The 17,966-nt window shown below is 40.7% G+C and overlaps 1 protein-coding gene and 1 long non-coding RNA gene across 6 annotated transcripts in view; both read left to right on the top strand.

Annotated features, from left to right (window-relative positions):
• The window catches only part of FRMD5 (FERM domain containing 5), a 410,262-nt gene that overhangs the window by 297,006 nt on the left and 95,290 nt on the right, over window positions 1-17,966 (top strand). The window lies entirely within an intron of this gene.
• On the top strand, window positions 2,811-17,121 carry LOC309626715. The gene is made up of 2 exons (XR_014243368.1): window positions 2,811-12,886; window positions 13,194-17,121. It is a non-coding gene; the product is annotated as an uncharacterized lncRNA (long non-coding RNA).

The following is a 17,966-nucleotide window of genomic DNA, read 5'->3' as shown; positions in this document are numbered from 1 at the left end:
ATTTTGCAATAAGTAAAACCTTTTCTTCACTACTTTAAAATTCTTGCAATCCATGCTTTTTTTCTTTGAATTTTATTTATTTATTTTTTTAAACAGCAGGTTCTTATTAGTCGTCCATTTTATACATATTAGTGTATACATGTCAATCCCAATCTCCCAGTTCATCACACCACCACCCCCCTGCCACTTTCCCCCATCCATGCTTTCTTTCATGAGGTAGATTATATGGCATTTTATAAAGTTCTCTGACATCCTTATCAGATAATTTTTCTACTACTGTGAGATATTTTTCTCTTTCTTCTCCAGAATACAAGTTGATTCTAAGAGCTCACACAATCTTACTATTAATGTAGAAGATTGATATTCATTAAGACTTGTTGTATAAACTTTAGAATGAAAATATGCTTTTTCCCCCTCTCTGTAGAAGTATTATTTTTTTTTTTTGGCTGTGTTGGGGCTTTGTTGCTGCATGCGGGCTTTCTCTAGTTGCGGCGAGTGGGTGCTACTCTTCGTTGCAGTGCGCAGGCTTCTCATTGTGGTGACTTCTCTTGTTGTGGAGCACGGGCTGTAGGCGCCCGGGCTTCAGTAGTTGTGGCACGTGGGCTCAGTAGCTGTGGCTCACGGGCTTAGTGGCTCTGCGGCAGGTGGCATCTTCCCATATCAGGGATCGAACCTGTGTCCCCTGCATTGGCAGGTGGTTTCTTAACCACTGCACCACCAGGGAAGTCCCAGTAGAAGTATTTTTTTTTATTTTTATTTTTTACATTCCATATATATGTGTTAGCATATGGTATTTGTTTTTCTCTTTCTGACTTACTTCACTCTGTATGACAGACTCTAACTCCATCCACCTCACTACAAATAACTCAATTTCACTTGTTTTTATGGCTGAGTAATATTCCATTGTATATATGTCCCACATCTTCTTTATCCATTCATCTGTCGATGGACACTTAGGTTGTATGGGACTCTCTGTGCTTCCTGGACTTGATTGATTATTTCCTCTCCCATATTAGGGAAGTTTTCAACTATAATCTCTTCAAATATTTTCTCAGTCCCTTTCTTTTTCTCTTCTTCTTCTGGGACCCCTATAATTCGAATGTTGGTGCGTTTAATGTTGTCCCAGAGGTCTCTGAGACTGTCCTCAATTCTTTTCATTCTTTTTTCTTTATTCTGCTCTGCAGTGCTTATTTCCACCCTTTTATCTTCCAGGTCACTTATCCGTTCTTCTGCCTCAGTTATTCTGCTGTTGATTCCTTCTAGAGAATTTTTGATTTCATTTATTGTGTTTATCATTGTTTGTTTGCTTTTTAGTTCTTCTAGGTCCTTGTTAAACGTTTGTTGTATTTTCCCCATTCTACTTACAAGATTTTGGATCATATTTACTATCATTACTCTGAATTCTTTTTCAGGTAGACTGCCTATTTCCTCTTCATTTGTTTGGCCTGGTGGGGTTTTACATTGCTTTCATCTGCTGTGTATTTCTCTGTCTTCCCATTTTGCTTAACTTACTGTGTTTGGGATCTCCTTTTCGCAGGCTGCAGGTTCGTAGTTCCCGTTGTTTTTGGTGTCTGCCCCCAGTGGCTAAGGTTGGTTCAGTGGGTTGTGTAGGCTTCCTGGTGGAGGGGACTAGTGCCTTTGTTCTGGTGGACGAGGCTGGATCTTGTGTTTCTAGTGGGCACGTCCACATCTGGTGGTTTGTTTTGGGGTGTCTGTGACCTTATTATGATTTTAGGCTGCCTCTTTGCTAATGGGTGGGGTTGTGTTCTTGTCTTCCTAGTTGTTTGGTATAGGGTGTCCAGCACTGTAGCTTGTTAGTCATTGAGTGGAGCTGTGTCTTGACATTGAGGTGGAGATCTCTGGGAGATTTTCGCCATTTGATATTACGTGGTGCTGGGATGTCCCTGGTGGACCAATGTCCTGAACTCAGCTCTCCCACCTCAGAGGCACAGGACTGACACCCAAACAGAGCACCAAGACCCTGTCATCCACATGGCTCAGAATAAAAGGGAGAAATAAAGAAAGAAAAAATAAAGGTATTAAAATAAAATATAATTATTAAAAATAAAAAAATTTTTTAAGGTAATAAAAAAAAAGATAGAAGAGAGCAACCAAATCAAAAAACAAATCCACCAATGATAACAAGCGCTAAAAACTATACTAAAGAAAAACAAAAAACAAAACACGGACAGACCCCGAGGACAAATGGTAAAAGCAAAGCTATACAGACAAAATCACACACAGAAGCATACACATACACACTCACAAAAAGAGAAAAAGGGACAAATATATATATATCGTTGTTCCCAAAGTCCACCGCCTCAATTTGGGATGATTTGTTGTCTATTCAGGTATTCCACAGATGCAGGGTACATCAAGTTAATTGTGGAGATTTAATCCGCTGCTCCTGAGGCTGCTGGGAGAAATTTCCCTTTCTCTTTTTTGTTCGCACAGCTCCCGGGGTTCAGCTTTGGATTTGGACCTGCCTCTGCGCGTAGGTCGCCTGAGGGCGTCTGTTCTTCGCTCAGACAGGACGGGGTTAAAGGAGCAGCTGATTAGGGGGCTCTGGCTCACTCAGGCCGGGGGGAGGGAGCGGTATGGATGTGGGGCGAGCCTGCGTAGGCAGAGGCCTGTGTAACGTTTGCGTCAGCCTGAGGCACGCTGTGTGTTCTCCCGGGGAAGTTGTCCCTGGATCATGGGACCCTGGCAGTGGTGGGCTGCACAGCCTCCCAGGAGGGGCGGTGTGGATAGTGACCTGTGCTTGCACACAGGCTTCTTGGTGGCGGCAGCAGCCTTAGCGTCCTATGCCTGTCTCTGTGGTCTGCGCTGATAGCCGCGGCTCACGCCCATCTCTGGAGCTCCTTTAAGCGGCGCTCTTAATCCCCTCTCCTCGCGCACCAGGAAACAAAGAGGCAAGAAAATGTCTCTTGCCTGTTCGGCAGCTCCAGACCTTTTCCCGGACTCCCTCCCATCTAGCTGTGGCGCACTAGCCCCCTTCAGGCTGTGTTCACACAGCCAGCCCTAGTCCTCTCCCTGCGATCCAACCGAAGCCGAGCCTCAGCTCCCAGCCCCGCCCGCCCTGGCGGGTGAGCAGACAAGCCTCTCGGGCTGGTGAGTGCTGGTCGGCACCGATCCTCCGTGCGGGAATCTCTCCGCTTTGCCCTCCGCACCCCTGTTGCTGCGCTCTCCTCCATGGCTCCGAAGCTTCCCCCTTCCTCCACCCGTGATCTCCGCCCGTGAAGGGCCTTCCTCGTGTGTGGAAACCTTTCCTCCTTCACAGCTCCCTCCCACTGGTGCAGGTCCCATCCCTATTCTTTTGTCTTTGTTTTTTCTTTTTTCTTTTGCCCTACCCAAGTATGTGGGGAGTTTCTTGCCTTTTGGGAGGTCTGAGTTCTTCTGCCAGCATTCAGTAGGTGTTCTGTAGGGGTTGTTTAGATGTATTTTTGATGTATTTGTGGGGAGGAAGGTGATCTCTTCCATCTTACTCTTCCGCCATCTTGAAGCTCTATTCCCCTGTAGAAGTATTCTTAGGCAAGCCCTATCTTAATAAATGGAACTTCCACCTATCCATCACCCCTCATGGTCCTTCTGTCACCAAGTCCTACCTATTTTACTTCCTAAAGAACTGTCAAATCCATCCACTTCTCATCTTTTGCCAGAGCCATTGAAAGAACCTCCTAACTAGACTCCTTCTCATAATCTTGTTACTTTCTGATCACTCACAGTCTGATCCTGTCACTCCTTTGCTTAAAAACTCTTCAGTGGCTTTCTTTTGCTCTTTGGATAATATCTCAGATCCTTAACATTGTCTCCAAGGCTCTGCACCAGCTAACCTCTATCTCCTTTCCCACATCCACCCCGCTCGGGGGTCAACCATAGTCTTCCATTTTCTTGAATGTACCTCATTCCTTTTTGATTCATGGCCTTTGAAAAACTGTTCTTTATACCTGGAGGGCTCTTCTCCTCATTCCCCTTTCACTTGGGTATCTTCTATACTTCCTTCATATTAGAGCATTTCCTCAAAGACTTCCCTAAACCCCAGACTAAGGCAGATCTCCCTCATTATTTCTATCCTGTTGTCCCTGTAGTTTTCCATTATGAAACTTACATAGTAGATTTGAGGATTTGTAGACTTGTGGATTATTATTGTAAATTCAAAGACAGCGGAGGTTATACCATTTTGCTTATTATTCTATCTGCAGCCACAAGCGTAGTACCTGGCAGGGTAGGTGCTGAATAAATGTTTTTGAATGACTAAATAAATTAATGCCTCTTACATATGGTATATAATGAATACATGAAATGAGCACCATCCACAACTATGGTTGGCCAGGGTCAACTCCAGCCCTAACTTTACTGAAACCCTTTCCTCCATTAAAATAGCATGTATCAGGCTTCCCTGGTGGCGCAGTGGTTAAGAATCTGCCTGCCAATTCAGGGGACACAGGTTCGATCCTTGGTGCAGGAAGATCCTACATGCCGTGGAGCAGCTAAGCCCGTGCACCACAACTATTGTGCCTGTGCTCTAGAGCCTGCAAGCCACAACTACTGAGCACACGTGCCACAACTACTGAAGCCTGCTTGCCTAGAGCCCATGCTATACAACAAGAGAAGCCACTGCAATGAGAAGCCCGCTCACCACAACAAAGAGGAGCCCCCGCTCGCCGCAACTAGAGAAAGCCCACATGCAGCATCAAAGACCCAATGCAGCCATAAATAAATAAAACAAACAAGTAAATAAATTTTAAAAAATAAAATAAAATATATCTTCATTCTCCTAGGATGCTTCCAACTGGAAACCAGTCTTAATATCAAGAAGACTCTGATTTCTGATATATGGTTTGGGTGTTTATGTTTTCAGTGATTACTTCATTTCACATGTAAGGGGGAAAATGATCAAGAGACTAGACGGCGTGTCAAAGTAGAACACCGTAAACCAGGGAGTATTGAGAGACAGCCAGGGCCAGGTTCTAATTGAGTGCTTTCTTGGCTCTGATCTTAAGGGGCCAGAACAACTTCAGTGGTGGCAGAAGAGACATTAGGAAGTGAATAGGGAAATGGTAAAGACTTAATAGGGGATATCGTGTTAGAGATAATGAGTTATTTTTACTAATACTAACTCTTCCTAAAGAGGGGCGCATATGTTTTTCTAATAACAATAATCTAAAGATTGGACCACTTACACCCAGCCAGCATTGTCCATTTTCTGAAGGAGTTCTGCACAAGTGGAAGAGAGAGCTCTCTGTTACAGGAGCTGAGATAGTTGAGATCCTAGTTATTCTTAAGCAGAGGTGGGTTTTATTGACTCAGAGAAGCACTTAACTGCTAAGTGTAGTGAATTAGCTTCGATATGGGGGGAAACATACTTTGTAGGACCTAAATACCTTATTAAAAGCAATATGATACTACATAAAAAGAATAAACAAGTTTCTTGGGAAATCATGATTATAACCAACTAAATTTATAGACTAGTATTTCAAAGTGGCAACTGGAGGAATTCAAATAGAACATCGGAGATTCTGGGCAGTGCATTGGACTTGGAATTCAATCATAATCTGTTATTTCCTGGTTCCCTTACCCTAAATACTAAATACTCTGTTCTCCAATTGGAGATTGGTTTTGTTCTTCAAGTCTTAATTTTCACATCATTGCCCAACACCTGTGTTGTTGTTGTTGAATAAGAAATATTCTGCCTTATCTCACTATTTTATCATTCTGGGGTACTTTCCAGGCTTACCTAACATTTGTGAAAAACAGTGGGTAAAAGTAAGCAGAGATCACTCCAGAAATTCTTAATGAAACAGAAAATATACAAAAATATTCAGAGCATCTGCACTAATGCCTCATGACAATCCATTTGGACTTTTGGGGCTGGAGAGAAAGAAATCACCTGACAGTTTTGTGTATCACCACCTAGGTTCCTTTCTAGTCAGTAATAGTGGTGATGTTTGCAGATTTGCTATCTCCTCACCTGCCCCCTGCCCCAATCCATGTGGAGTAAACTATTTTGAATCTGGAAGGAGGGTGCCTCTTTTAAGCCATGGAAGGCTGAGTTTAAGTCCCAGTCCCTTGACTTTAGTGTCTATCCCTTCTCCTAGGAATGGAATCCAAATCATTATGGGTCAGTATATACGTAGAAAAGCCCAGGATTATAGAAGCTTCATGAACATGCCATGGGAAGCAAATTGAACCCTTTGTGTAAGCAGTTTCTACAGTGCCAGAAATAGAATGTGTTGCCCTCAAAAGTACAGGCTTATTTATTGGCAATTTAGGGAACAGTACTTTGCCAATACAGTTCCATATTCCTTTAAGCAAACTTCACATGTAAAAACTATGTTTATTCAATAGTGAGGGCTAAAGAACTTTTTGTTTTAAAGGCTTTTTTTTAAAGTTGGTCCATGTTTCATCTAAAAACCAAACTTCTTGGTGTAGTTTTTAAAGCCTTTTTATTATCAAATAAAACACAGACATGGAAGACCATGTAAACCAAATGTATGGCTTAATACATTATTATAAGGTGAACACCACTGCTTTGGACTGAATGTTTGTTTCTCCTCCCAAATTCATAGGTTGAAACCCCCATCCCCAATATGATGGTATTTGGAGTTGGGGCCCTTGGGAGGTAATTGGACCATGAGGCTAGGGCCCTCATGAATGGGATTAGGGCCCTTATAAGAAGTGACACAGAGAAATCACCTGTCTCTGCCATATGAGGACACAGCAAGAAGATGACCATATGTAAACCAGTAAGAGGACTGTCACCTGATACCCTGATCTTGGATTTCACAGCCTCCACAACTGTGAGAAATATATGTTTGTTGTTTAGGCCAGTAATTTATTAGAGCAGCCTGAACTGGCTAAAACAGCCATGGAGGTCATGAAATAGAACTTTGCCACCCGTTTGATAGTCCCATCCGTATGCCCCAACTCAATCATAGCCCTTTCCTTTCCTGATTAGTAACTACTGTTCTGCTATAGAAACACTTTTCCTTGCATTTTTATCATTTTATCACCCAAATGTGCATTCCTAGACACTATTTTAGTCGTGTCCATTTTTCTTAATGCATTTTAAAGTATTCAATTAATTTCTAATTAACTTACAATTTTTTAGGGAAAATCTATTGTATAAAAGAAGGTATACCTTAAGTCCACTTACCTTTCCCATTGTAGTAAAGGCATTTGTGGACTAAAATGTGTTACCCTCACTTTTGAAATTCATGGAGAATAGCCTAAGCAATTTGCTTGCCTTGTTTGTATGGGCATGTAAAGGGCATCCCCAGTAGGTATGACTGACTGTCTCCAAAAAGGGAAAGAAGAGAAAGAAAAGGGACAGCCCTGAAGAAGAAAATCTTAAGGGACAAGGAAATACATCCTCAGCTGTATATTAGTTAGTGTAGCAAGGTGAGGGTAAAAAGACAGAAGAAGGGAAAGGAGATAGTGTCACATCCTACCAGCTCTCAATTTGCTTAGACTCTGAATTCTAGAAAGCGTAAATCTTATAGAAAGAGTAAATGGTAGATGAAAGATAGAATTAGGAATCAGGATGTGATCATTGCAAACATTCCCATACCCCATCTTCAAGGGAGATTATCAATATAAATTATCCAGAAGAAATAAATATGACCAAATGAGTAGTTTGGATAGGGCTAATGATATAAAGGATAGTCAAAACTTCAGTTGGAACCACATAAAACTTTTAAAATGAAATTAGATCTAATAATAAATAGCATCATTTTCCACAGCCCTTTGAAAGTGCAGGAACTTTTCCAATTTACACATAGATTGTATTCCAAAACTTTATTCTAAATTGGTTCATAGAAACCTATAATATATTTCTCCAGAGACATAACATTGTAAATGGCGATGTAATTTTTAGGTTAGCCCACAAAATTTTGAACTCATGGGACGACTGATGAACTATAGTTTTGTGATGAAAAACAGCAGAAATACAAGTAGTACAGTACAGGTTGTAAAAATGAAACCCAATATTGAATAATACAGTTATTGAAAAGTTTGAATGCGGTGCCTAATGAAAAGCACATTATCAGAGGCTAATATGGAAGTTTTTTTAAATATCTTTCTATATTTTATTTATTTATTTTTGGCTGCGTTGGGTCTTCATTGCTGCATGCGGGCTTTCTCTAGTTGCGGCGAGCGGGGGCTACTCTTCATTGCGGTGTGCAGGCTTCACATTGGGGTGGCTTGTCTTTGTTGAGGAGCATGGGCTCTAGGTGTGCGGGCTTCAGTAGTTGTGGCATGCAGGCTCAGTAGTTGTGGCTTGCGGGCTCTAGAGCACAGGCTCAGTAGTTGTGGCACATGGGCTTAGTTGTTCCGCGGCATGTGGGATCTTCCCGGACCAGGGCTCGAACCCATGTACCCTGTATTGGCAGGTGGATTCTTAACCACTGCACCACCAGGGACATCTGCTAATATGGAAGTGGATGGAAAGTTTTACAGTGATTTTGAAGCAGGCTTTTGGACATTTTCAGGGGCTGTATACATAACTCACTAATTTTTTATCTATCGTTGCTGCAAGTCATGTTGCTTTCATGTTCATTGAAACCAGCATATAACTAGATCTTATTAGCTATAATTTAGATCATTTTTGTATTTACAAGTTGAATGAAGAGTGAGAGGAGGAGAAAGGAAAAAATGATAAAAATGTTTTGAGTTGGAAAAGAATGTATGAGGATATAGGAAGATAAAAAGAAATGTGTGGGAATTGTGGACACTTTTTATTTTCTTTATTAATCCTTTAACAGTAAATGTGTTTTACTTTTATAATGAAAAAATTTTAATTTTCTTTTTAAAGAATGTGTAGTATGAGGAAAACATTGCTGAGGTGGTATTAACTAAATTGGAGTTGAGGAGGGAGATGAGTCATCTCTTCACAGGGGCAATTGAAGCTATAGAAGTGGATGGGAAATCTCAGACTTCATAGAATAAGGAAAGAGATTTGAAGAAGAAACTATGGGGAACACCAACATTTAAAGGATGGAAAAGAGAAAGAGCCTAAAATATAAAACAGGAGACACATCAGACAGAATAGTATCCTGGAAGCCGACATGGAAGAATGCTTAAGACGGAGGTATTTGTCTATGATGTTAATCCACAGAGATGAGGAAAGGCCAGGGGTGCTCACAGACATGGCTAAAAAGACCAAAACCATTCCTTCCATGCTCCCAGGATTCTCTCAGTTGATTCCTGGTGAGGAAAAGATGCTCCTTGCTGACTGGCAAGATTGTGGGCACTGATGAGAATGTAATGTACCTGTTCATCAACCTTATCATTACAGGCCCACAGCACTGTACAACCCAATCACAAATTTCACATAGTAAAACTAATCACATATCCAATGCCCGGAGGACCATTTTCTTTCACCTACACAGGGCTCAAGTCACACTTAGCTTTCTCCCTGCAAAGAGTGTGATGAACAAACAGTATATGAATCAAGAGGATGCTAGCCTAGAGCAAGCAACCTAGGAAAAAAGTGTGGGTCTGTTTCTGGGCTCTTTATTCTGTTTTGTTGATCTTTTTTTCTTTCTGTCAATACCACTCTGTCCTGATTACTGTAGCTTTATAATACATTTTGAAATTAGGCAGTATTAGTCCTCCAAATTTGTTCTTCTTTTGCAATATGGTTTTGCCTATTTTAGGTCCTTTGTATTGCCACGTGAATTTTAGACTTGGTTTGTTATTCTTCAAAAAAAAGCCTGCTGAGATTTTGACAGCAATTACACCGGATCCATAGATCCGTTTGGAGAGAATGGATATCTTAGCATTACTGAGTCTTGAAATCCATGAACACAGTATATCCCTGCATTTGTGTAGGTTTTCTTTAATTTCTCTCAGCAATGTTTTGTGATTTTCAGTGTAATTGTTAGAGGTTTTTTTTTTTTTCCTTCTGACTGTTCCTGAGTTACAACCTTTTTTTTTTTTAAACATGATGATCCATTTATTTATTTATTTATTTATTTATTTATTTATTTATTTATTTATTTATTTATTTATTTATTTATTTATTTATTTATTTATGGCTGTGTTGGGTCTTCGTTTCTGTGCGAGGGCTTTCTCTAGTTGCGGCAAGTGGGGGCCACTCTTCATCGCAGTGCGCGGGCCTCTCACTGTCGTGGCCTCTCTTGTTGCAGAGCACAAGCTCCAGACGCGCAGGCTCAGTAACTGCGGCTCACGGGCCTAGTTGCTCCGTGGCACGTAGGATCTTCCCAGACCAGGGCTCGAACCCGTGTCCCCTGCATCGGCAGGCAGACTCTCAACCACTGCGCCACCAGGGAAGCCCAATTGTTAGAGTTTTTAAAATTGCCAATCACTTGCATGTGAAATGTTATCTCATTGAGGTTTTAGTGGAGGTCCCTGATCACCACTGAGATCAAGCATCTTTTGAGTGATTATTGGCCCTTCAGGTTTCCTCTTCCCTGAATTGCTTTCATGTTGACCCTACATTTTATTTAGCAAGAATATCTCTATTTGGGTGTTCTTAGGGTCTCTTGTTTTTCATCTATCTTTTGTTTTTATTGATAGTCGAATTTTTTGTTGTTGTTTAGCTCGAATTTTTTGTTGTTGTTTAGCTCTTCTGATATAGTAATTTAGACTTTGGGGTAAATACCTCTTTACATCTTTTCATTTCTTATTAACTTTATCCTCTCCTATTTTCTGCCAGTAGGAAGTTCCAGTCTTTCTCGTGTGCCCTGGATGTTCTAGCTTAGATAACTTTTGAGAACTCTGATTTGAAAGCAAAGCAGGAGGTCACTTAACTTGTCAGCATCCCTTGGGCAATGCCTAGTTTATCTCTTTGCTCAGCTAATCTGCTCATTCCTCATGGTTCACTGCTCTGGACATTCTGCAATTCTGTTCCAACTGAGCATATTAAAAGAGAGAGACAATTCCGCATCACTGGGCAGAACTGGGTAGCCTGGGGTTCTCACCTTTGAGGCAGCAGGCACCTTGGCAGATTGCTCAGCAACTCTGAGAGATGGTTGTCAGAAAGCACAAGAGCCTCAGGCATTGTTCTGTGAACTTGCTTTGAGCAGCAAAAGGGATCTGCACATAACAATTTCTCAAGAAAAATTTGGTGATTGATTTTACTGATGATCCATGTTTCTTTTCTTAATTAATTAATTTATTATTATTTTTTTGGCCGCGCCATGTGGCATCTTAGTTCCCCCAACTAGGGATTGAACCCGTGCCCTCTGCAGTGGAAGCACAGAGTCTTAACCACTGGACCACCAGGGAAGTCCCTGTTGATTGATTTTAATTTAAAAGTTTGATTTCTGTTATAAAAGAGGCTTTCTGTGATTTCTAAGTCAGAGTCCTACATGGATCCGGTTATGTCTTACAGAATATTCTTTATGATATTACAGTTTGTAAATAATTACGTTTTGCTTTTCAATACTTCAAACATTTGTTGAGTACCTACTGTATGCCGAGCAGTGTGTCAAGGATCTACACTATCAGGGTGAAGACAGGATGGTCCTTCCCCTAAAAGGCTTACAGATACAAGAATGTAGGTAGGAGTTAACTAACTCCAGTGCTTTCTCAGAAAAAGAAAAGGGAAGGTAAAGGCATTCTAAGGCACAAAGAGCAAGCAGTCTTATAGAAACTTGGTCAGGAACAGTAGATCTAGGGAATTAAATGAATACCTGCAACATGTGATTTCTAGACAACTGGAGACCAAGAAGAAATATTGAAAGAAGTTGGCAGTCAGAGATTTCTGTGCTCCCAGACCCTTGCTCATGCTGTTCTCTTCCTAGAATGTTTTCCATGACCCTTTTCATTTGGCCACCTCCCACTCATCTTCAAGGACTCATCTTAGATTTTATTTCCTATGGGAAAGCTTTCCTCCTTATCTCCCATTTCATCTAGGGGACCCTCTTATGTGCTTTCATAGCACCATAACATATGCCCTTACTGTTCCACTTATCACACTGCATTGAAAGTGCCTCTTTATTTGTCTGTCTCCTCCCGGTAGACCACAGATATATCTTGCTCACCATTGTATTGTACAGTGTTGTGTCTAGCACTGTATAAGGCACGTGTCAGGCACTCATTAAGTATCTGATGAATAAATGAATAAACAGTGAAGTGTCTGATAAGTAAATGAACAAACTGATGAACAAATGAAGGGTGAGGAGGGGGAGTGTTTAACCCAGAGAAAGAAAAGACCCAAATATAAGAATAAGGCTCAGGGCTCTGAAGCTGGAGGGATACATTCTATTAGAGAGCATCAGTAATTGGAGGAGTGTCTCATTTTCATCATGCTACTGACTGTTGTTGGCCCCAGCCTCCTCCACAGTTCAAGTTCAAGACTTGGCAAGAATTATCAAAAATTGATTATGTGCCTAGTTGTGTATTAGGTGTCCTGGGAATTATGGTCTCTCCCATAAAGTGCTTGCAGATCAGGCTGATGCCTTCTGTTGTTATCTAAGTGAAGGGACTACTGAAAAAGACGGGATTAAGACATAGAGCTCCCTTCTAGAATTATTTGATCTATTAAGCAACACCTTTCAGAAATGGTTGTTCAAATGGCTGTAAATCAAACTCACCTAAAAGATGACTCTCCAACTTGGTGAAGTACCTTGTTCAAAGTCAATTCACCATAGCTATGACCTTTCCCTGGCTTAGCTGTGGAGTGACTTCCCAAGAAGTTAATTTGATATGTTTTAACAGGACCCTAACATACTGAAACAGTGGGCTAACATCAACAAAAAGAAATGTACTAGCATAATAAGTCTCACATTTAGTTCTAGCAATTGATTGCACAAGTAGAAGATAGTAGAGGTCTAGCTTAGTAAAGGAATGCTTGAAATGGGGTTCTAGATATCCACAAATTGAACAATGTAAGTTTCTCTTAAACCAAATACAGATATAGGTTTTTTTTTAATTAATTTATTTATTTATTTATTTATAGCTGTGTTGGGTATTCGTTTCTGTGCGAGGGCTTTCTCTAGTTGTGGCGAGTGGAGGCCACTCTTCATTGCGGTGCGTGGGCCTCTCACTATCGCGGCCTCTCTTGTTGCGGAGCACAGGCTCCAGACGCACAGGCTCAGTAATTGTGGCTCACGGGCCTAGTTGCTCCGCGGCATGTGGGATCTTCCCAGACCAGGGCTCGAACCCGTGTCCCCTGCATTGGCAGGCAGATTCTCAACCACTGCGCCACCAGGGAAGCCCAGATTTAGGTTTTTTTTAAGGGAACTATAATTTCAGATCAAGATTTAATAGCTTTGGGACTTCCCTGGTGGCGTAGTGGTTAAGAATCCGCCTGCCAATGCAGGGGACACGGGTTCGATCCCTGGTCTGGGAAGATCCCACATGCCGCGGAGCAGCTAAGCTGGTACGCCACAACTACTGAGCCTGCACTCTAGAGCCCGTGAGCCACAACTACTGAGCCCATGTGCCACAACTACTGAAGCCCGCGTGCCTAGAGCCCTTGCTCTGCAACAAGAGAAGCCACCGCAATGAGAAGCCCGTGCACCACAACGAAAGAGTAGCCCCCGCTCAGCGCAACTGGAGAAAGCCCGCATGCAGCAACGAAGACCCAACGCAGCCATAAATAAATAAATAAATAAATTTATTTATGTTTAAAAAAAGATTTAATAGCTTTACTATCTCATAAAGCTGTAATATACTTGGACTATCATGTTCAGTATGATCTTCTGAGTTAAAGAACATTAGCAAACCAGAGAATAACACAGGATATTGACCAAGATCTAGAAATAAGTCATGTGAAGATCCAGTTGTAAGAATTAGGTATTTAGCTTGGGGAAGGGAAGACGTGGAAGACATGGTATAGTACAGTGTCAAGTATCTGAAGGGGAATCTTGTGGAAGCCTGAGTAGAGGATATTTCATTTCCTTCAGAAGCAGAACTAGGATCAGTGGGTTGAACTTACAGGAAGACATTTCTTCTCATTGTCAAAAAGAACTTGCCGCAGTTAACACTATTCAGAGGTGCAGTGGAGTATGTATGTGAGCTGATGAGCTCTCTGTCACTCAGGTGGAGAGTGGAAAGCCATCACCCTGAGATCAGGGCTGTATAGTTGTATAGGTTGGTTGGTACACAGGGCACCTGGCCAAGGGGGCAACTAAGGCTGAAATCCAGCCAGTGCTGCAGTAGCTGTATCATGCATCCTGGCATCAGTCCCCCAGAGGAAGAGGCATCTTTTTATAGTTCACCAAAAGATACTCCAGGTCTAGCAGATACAGAGAGATTTTCTCATCAGGTGAGAGAACAGATTAGTAACTGCTAACTCCCTGCCAACTTTTATCGTTCAAGAAAATAAAGTAAAAAAAAAAAAAAAAAATCCAAGCAAACAGATTCCATTTAACCCAAAGGAGCATAATTAATTATGCTTTTCAAAGTATTGATGCATTTGAAGGGCTCCTTAACTCTCTCCACATGACATTCTTTGCTGCGCTGTGCAGGAGGGAATGAGAGGGATGGAGTTCGGTGGTCTTCCATGCTTATTAGTAAGCTCTCCCAATAACAAGGTGTGAGCTCTGCTACATCCGAGGCATATCCAGTGCCTGTCGTATCTTTCTTTGGAGATGAAGCACCATTAAAATGTTTTCCACTGAAAATCCTTATATTTAAGTGTAAATTTTTAAAAGCAGGATATAAAATTGTACATATAATATCATATCCACTCCGCTGCATAGAAATTTTCTTGAATCAAAGACAACAAAATAATAACAGAGATCTACTCTCTGAGGGATGGAATAATTGGTGAGTTTTATGTATTTTGTAAACAGAAAACAAATACTTTAAAACAATCTTTCCTTCACCTTGAAAAATATACATTTTAAATGTTTCATTTCACCTTATGTCTCCACATATGATATAAGAAGAAAAACGGTCTCTTCTTTTTTTAACTTCGCATGACCCAAACTTGTCTATTATACTGAACTAATGGGTTGGGTCAGTTCGGTGAGTTACCCCTGGTATGTCTAGGTTGATCGTTGAAGTATAGTAGTATCTAGTAGCACAACAGAATTTGAATTTGATTCATCCTCCCACCCTGTCAGCAGATTACTCACCAATGGGATTCACACCTTCTACATTCTCAATTCTTCAATTGCATTACTACCACATACTACCAGAACAAAGTGCAATTAAAATCTTTGGGGGAAAAAAGACACCTCATCGACTGAGGAATTGATCCTGGAAATGAACTTCAGAAACAGTTGGGGTAAAATGCTATATGCAAGAAGAGTGAGTTTTCCTAGATTCCATACATACATGTGAAGCAGGAGAAGGCGTAAGTTGCAAACAAACATCTGATGCAGTACTTTCGACTCCTAAGCTGTATTCTCTCTCCAGTGCAATGCTGGAAGAGGAGCATTTCAAAGACAAAGAATGGAAGCATGAAGCAGTTAGCAAGAGTAAATTGTCGGAACTGCTGGCAGCAGATAGGCCACGAGGATCAGGCCAGCAACCCAGGGTGTCTCTGATGTTTCTGGGAATAGAGGTTTATCTTAAATCTCCACCTGGTTCTTGTTTTAATTTTAGACCTCTCTTTATCTATTTCATCAATCACATTACAATGGAGTAATCGTAGAAAATTAAGCATAGAATCCAATTTCCCCTTTTTCTTCTACCCTCCCTTTTGTGATTTGCATTTTGTCAGGTGCAGTTTGTGTCTCAGCTAGGACACTCGTGTGACTGTGTGTGTGTGCAGCAATCTGCTTTGACTTCACTCTTGTGTATGATCCAGGCGCCTCACCAGCTAAAGGGCGTGTTCCAATTGCTAAGACACTGCCAGGACAGAGATTTGCCACAAGTTCCTGCAGACTGCCACTGAAAAAGGATCCTCACTCTAGGGAAGGGACAGAAAAACTGGCCATAATTAAAGCCAGTTGGCAGGTTTTATGATGAAAGGCGCCGGCTGAGGGAGGAGGTGCTTATATTAGAAAGCAGAAGAAATAAAATTACATTGCTCCAACAAAAACATATTTATAACCATTATAGTTCTTACCTCCAGAAAATCTTAGAGGGTTAGTGTCATTCATCTCTTTTTTTTCTTTTTTTCAGTTGTGGCATGCAGACTCTTAGTTGCAGCATGCGAATTCTTAGCTGTGGCATGCATGTGGGATCTAGTTCCCCGACCAGGGATGGAACCCTGGGCCCCTGCATTGGGAGCTCGGAGTCTTACCCGCTGGCCACCAGGGAAGTCCCTTATTTATCTTTTCTTAGCCAGGAAACTATCCAGTTAACTAGTAGAGGCCCTTCCTATTCCCACAGGCGCAGGCTTATCAGTGGCATACGTTCTATCTGGAATGTTTTATGGATTTGGTTACAGGCCACATACAATCTCTCAGATCCTAGTTACAGTTATTTATTTGCTAAGGCATTTAGCAAATAAATGCTTTGTATCTACGTTATTCTACTGTGTTTGAATGTGTATGGAATATGCAGGGCAATTTTACTCGCTAAAGGAAAACTGTTTTTCTTTCTGTACTCAGAGGGGAAAATATATTCCTATATTTAACAAGCTTTTCCTAAAATTGCAAAAAGATTTCTTTTGCTAAGGGCATGATCATTTCAAAATCATTTATTCTTTTTTTTTTCTTTTAAGAAGACCTTTCAGTGTTTTTGAGCATATGTGACAATTTTCAGGAATCAAATATTGCAGTATTTATTTGTAGAAATCCTACTAATTTATATGGAGAAGTACCACCTAGGGGAAAGAACCATATCTGTCTTGTTCATCATCTGCATCCTCAGAATCTCACATAGAACCTGGGCCCAGTAAATGCTGATCAAATGAATGAATGAGTCTGCAAAGCTATCAAATTCTGAATAATTAAAGAATCAAGGCAATTTAAACCTCTTTTTTTGGGTGTCTGTAACAAAGTATATCCTTCCCTCTAAATCTGAATTAAGGCCTCTGGATATAATCGATCAGTCCTTATTCACCCACAGTCCTGTCTCACCCCAGGTAACATAAAATAATGTTACTTTAGGTACAAATTCAGAATAAAAAGACAACTTAAAGGATTTGGGGTGAAAGCAAAGACTTTTCTGTGTCTTTCAGTTATTAACTTTAAAATTCTAAATAGAATTTTTTTCCTAAGCAATATAAGAATAAATGATCTTGGAAAAAAAAAAGAATAAATGATTTTGAAATGATCATGCCCTTAGCAAAAGAAATCTTTTTGCAATTTTAGGAAAAGCTTGTTAAATATAGGAATATATTTTTCCCTCTGAGTACAGAAAGAAAAACAGTTTTCCTTTAGCCAGTAAAATTGCCCTGCATATGCCATACACATTCAAACACAGTAGAATAACGTAGATACAAAGCATTCTATTAAAACCACCTTTAGGAAAGCTACAAGCGCCTCAGGTACAGTAAACGGACTGTCATCATTCCAGCTTGGAAAAAGGAAACATACAGAATGGGAGTCAGAAGAACAAAAGAAATATATTTCATTTTTCATGTACCAGAGGTAGCTTGAAAAAATGAAATTCCCAGGAAATTCTTCTGAGAAAGGGGTCAGTTGCTTTGCTGTTCACTTTCTCACATCTCGGTAAGAAACGAAGTGCTCTGCAAGGCAGCATACATCCTCCTCAGTTTTTCAATTAAAGCTAAAGATAGAAAATATTCCATTTGTAAGGAATACAACTGATTCTGAGTTCTTCTTTAAAACATCAGCTGAGCCTTAAATGTAAAAGAATCATGATGTGATTTGGAAGATTTGCTTCTAATAATCAGGGATAGGTAGAGTACAGATAGGTAGAGTACAGATGAGACTAGATTAGCTGTGAATTTATCATTGATGAAGCTGGGTGATAGGCACACAGGAGTTCATTATACTGTTCTCTCTACTTTTGTGTATATTTGAAATTTTCCGTTAAAAAAAAAAAACTAAATATATTGATCCTCCAAAATGGAAAAAAAAAATTTTTTTGAGATTGGCATGGTAAATAGCAGACATATGGAATATGGAATCAGA

The sequence above is a fragment of the Balaenoptera borealis genome (genome assembly GCF_965194805.1).
Source record: "Balaenoptera borealis genome assembly, chromosome: 3".
NCBI classification, from domain to species: Eukaryota; Metazoa; Chordata; class Mammalia; order Artiodactyla; family Balaenopteridae; genus Balaenoptera; species Balaenoptera borealis.
Note: the sequence above shows the minus strand (reverse complement) of the source record. Positions and strands in the feature narration are given on the sequence as shown.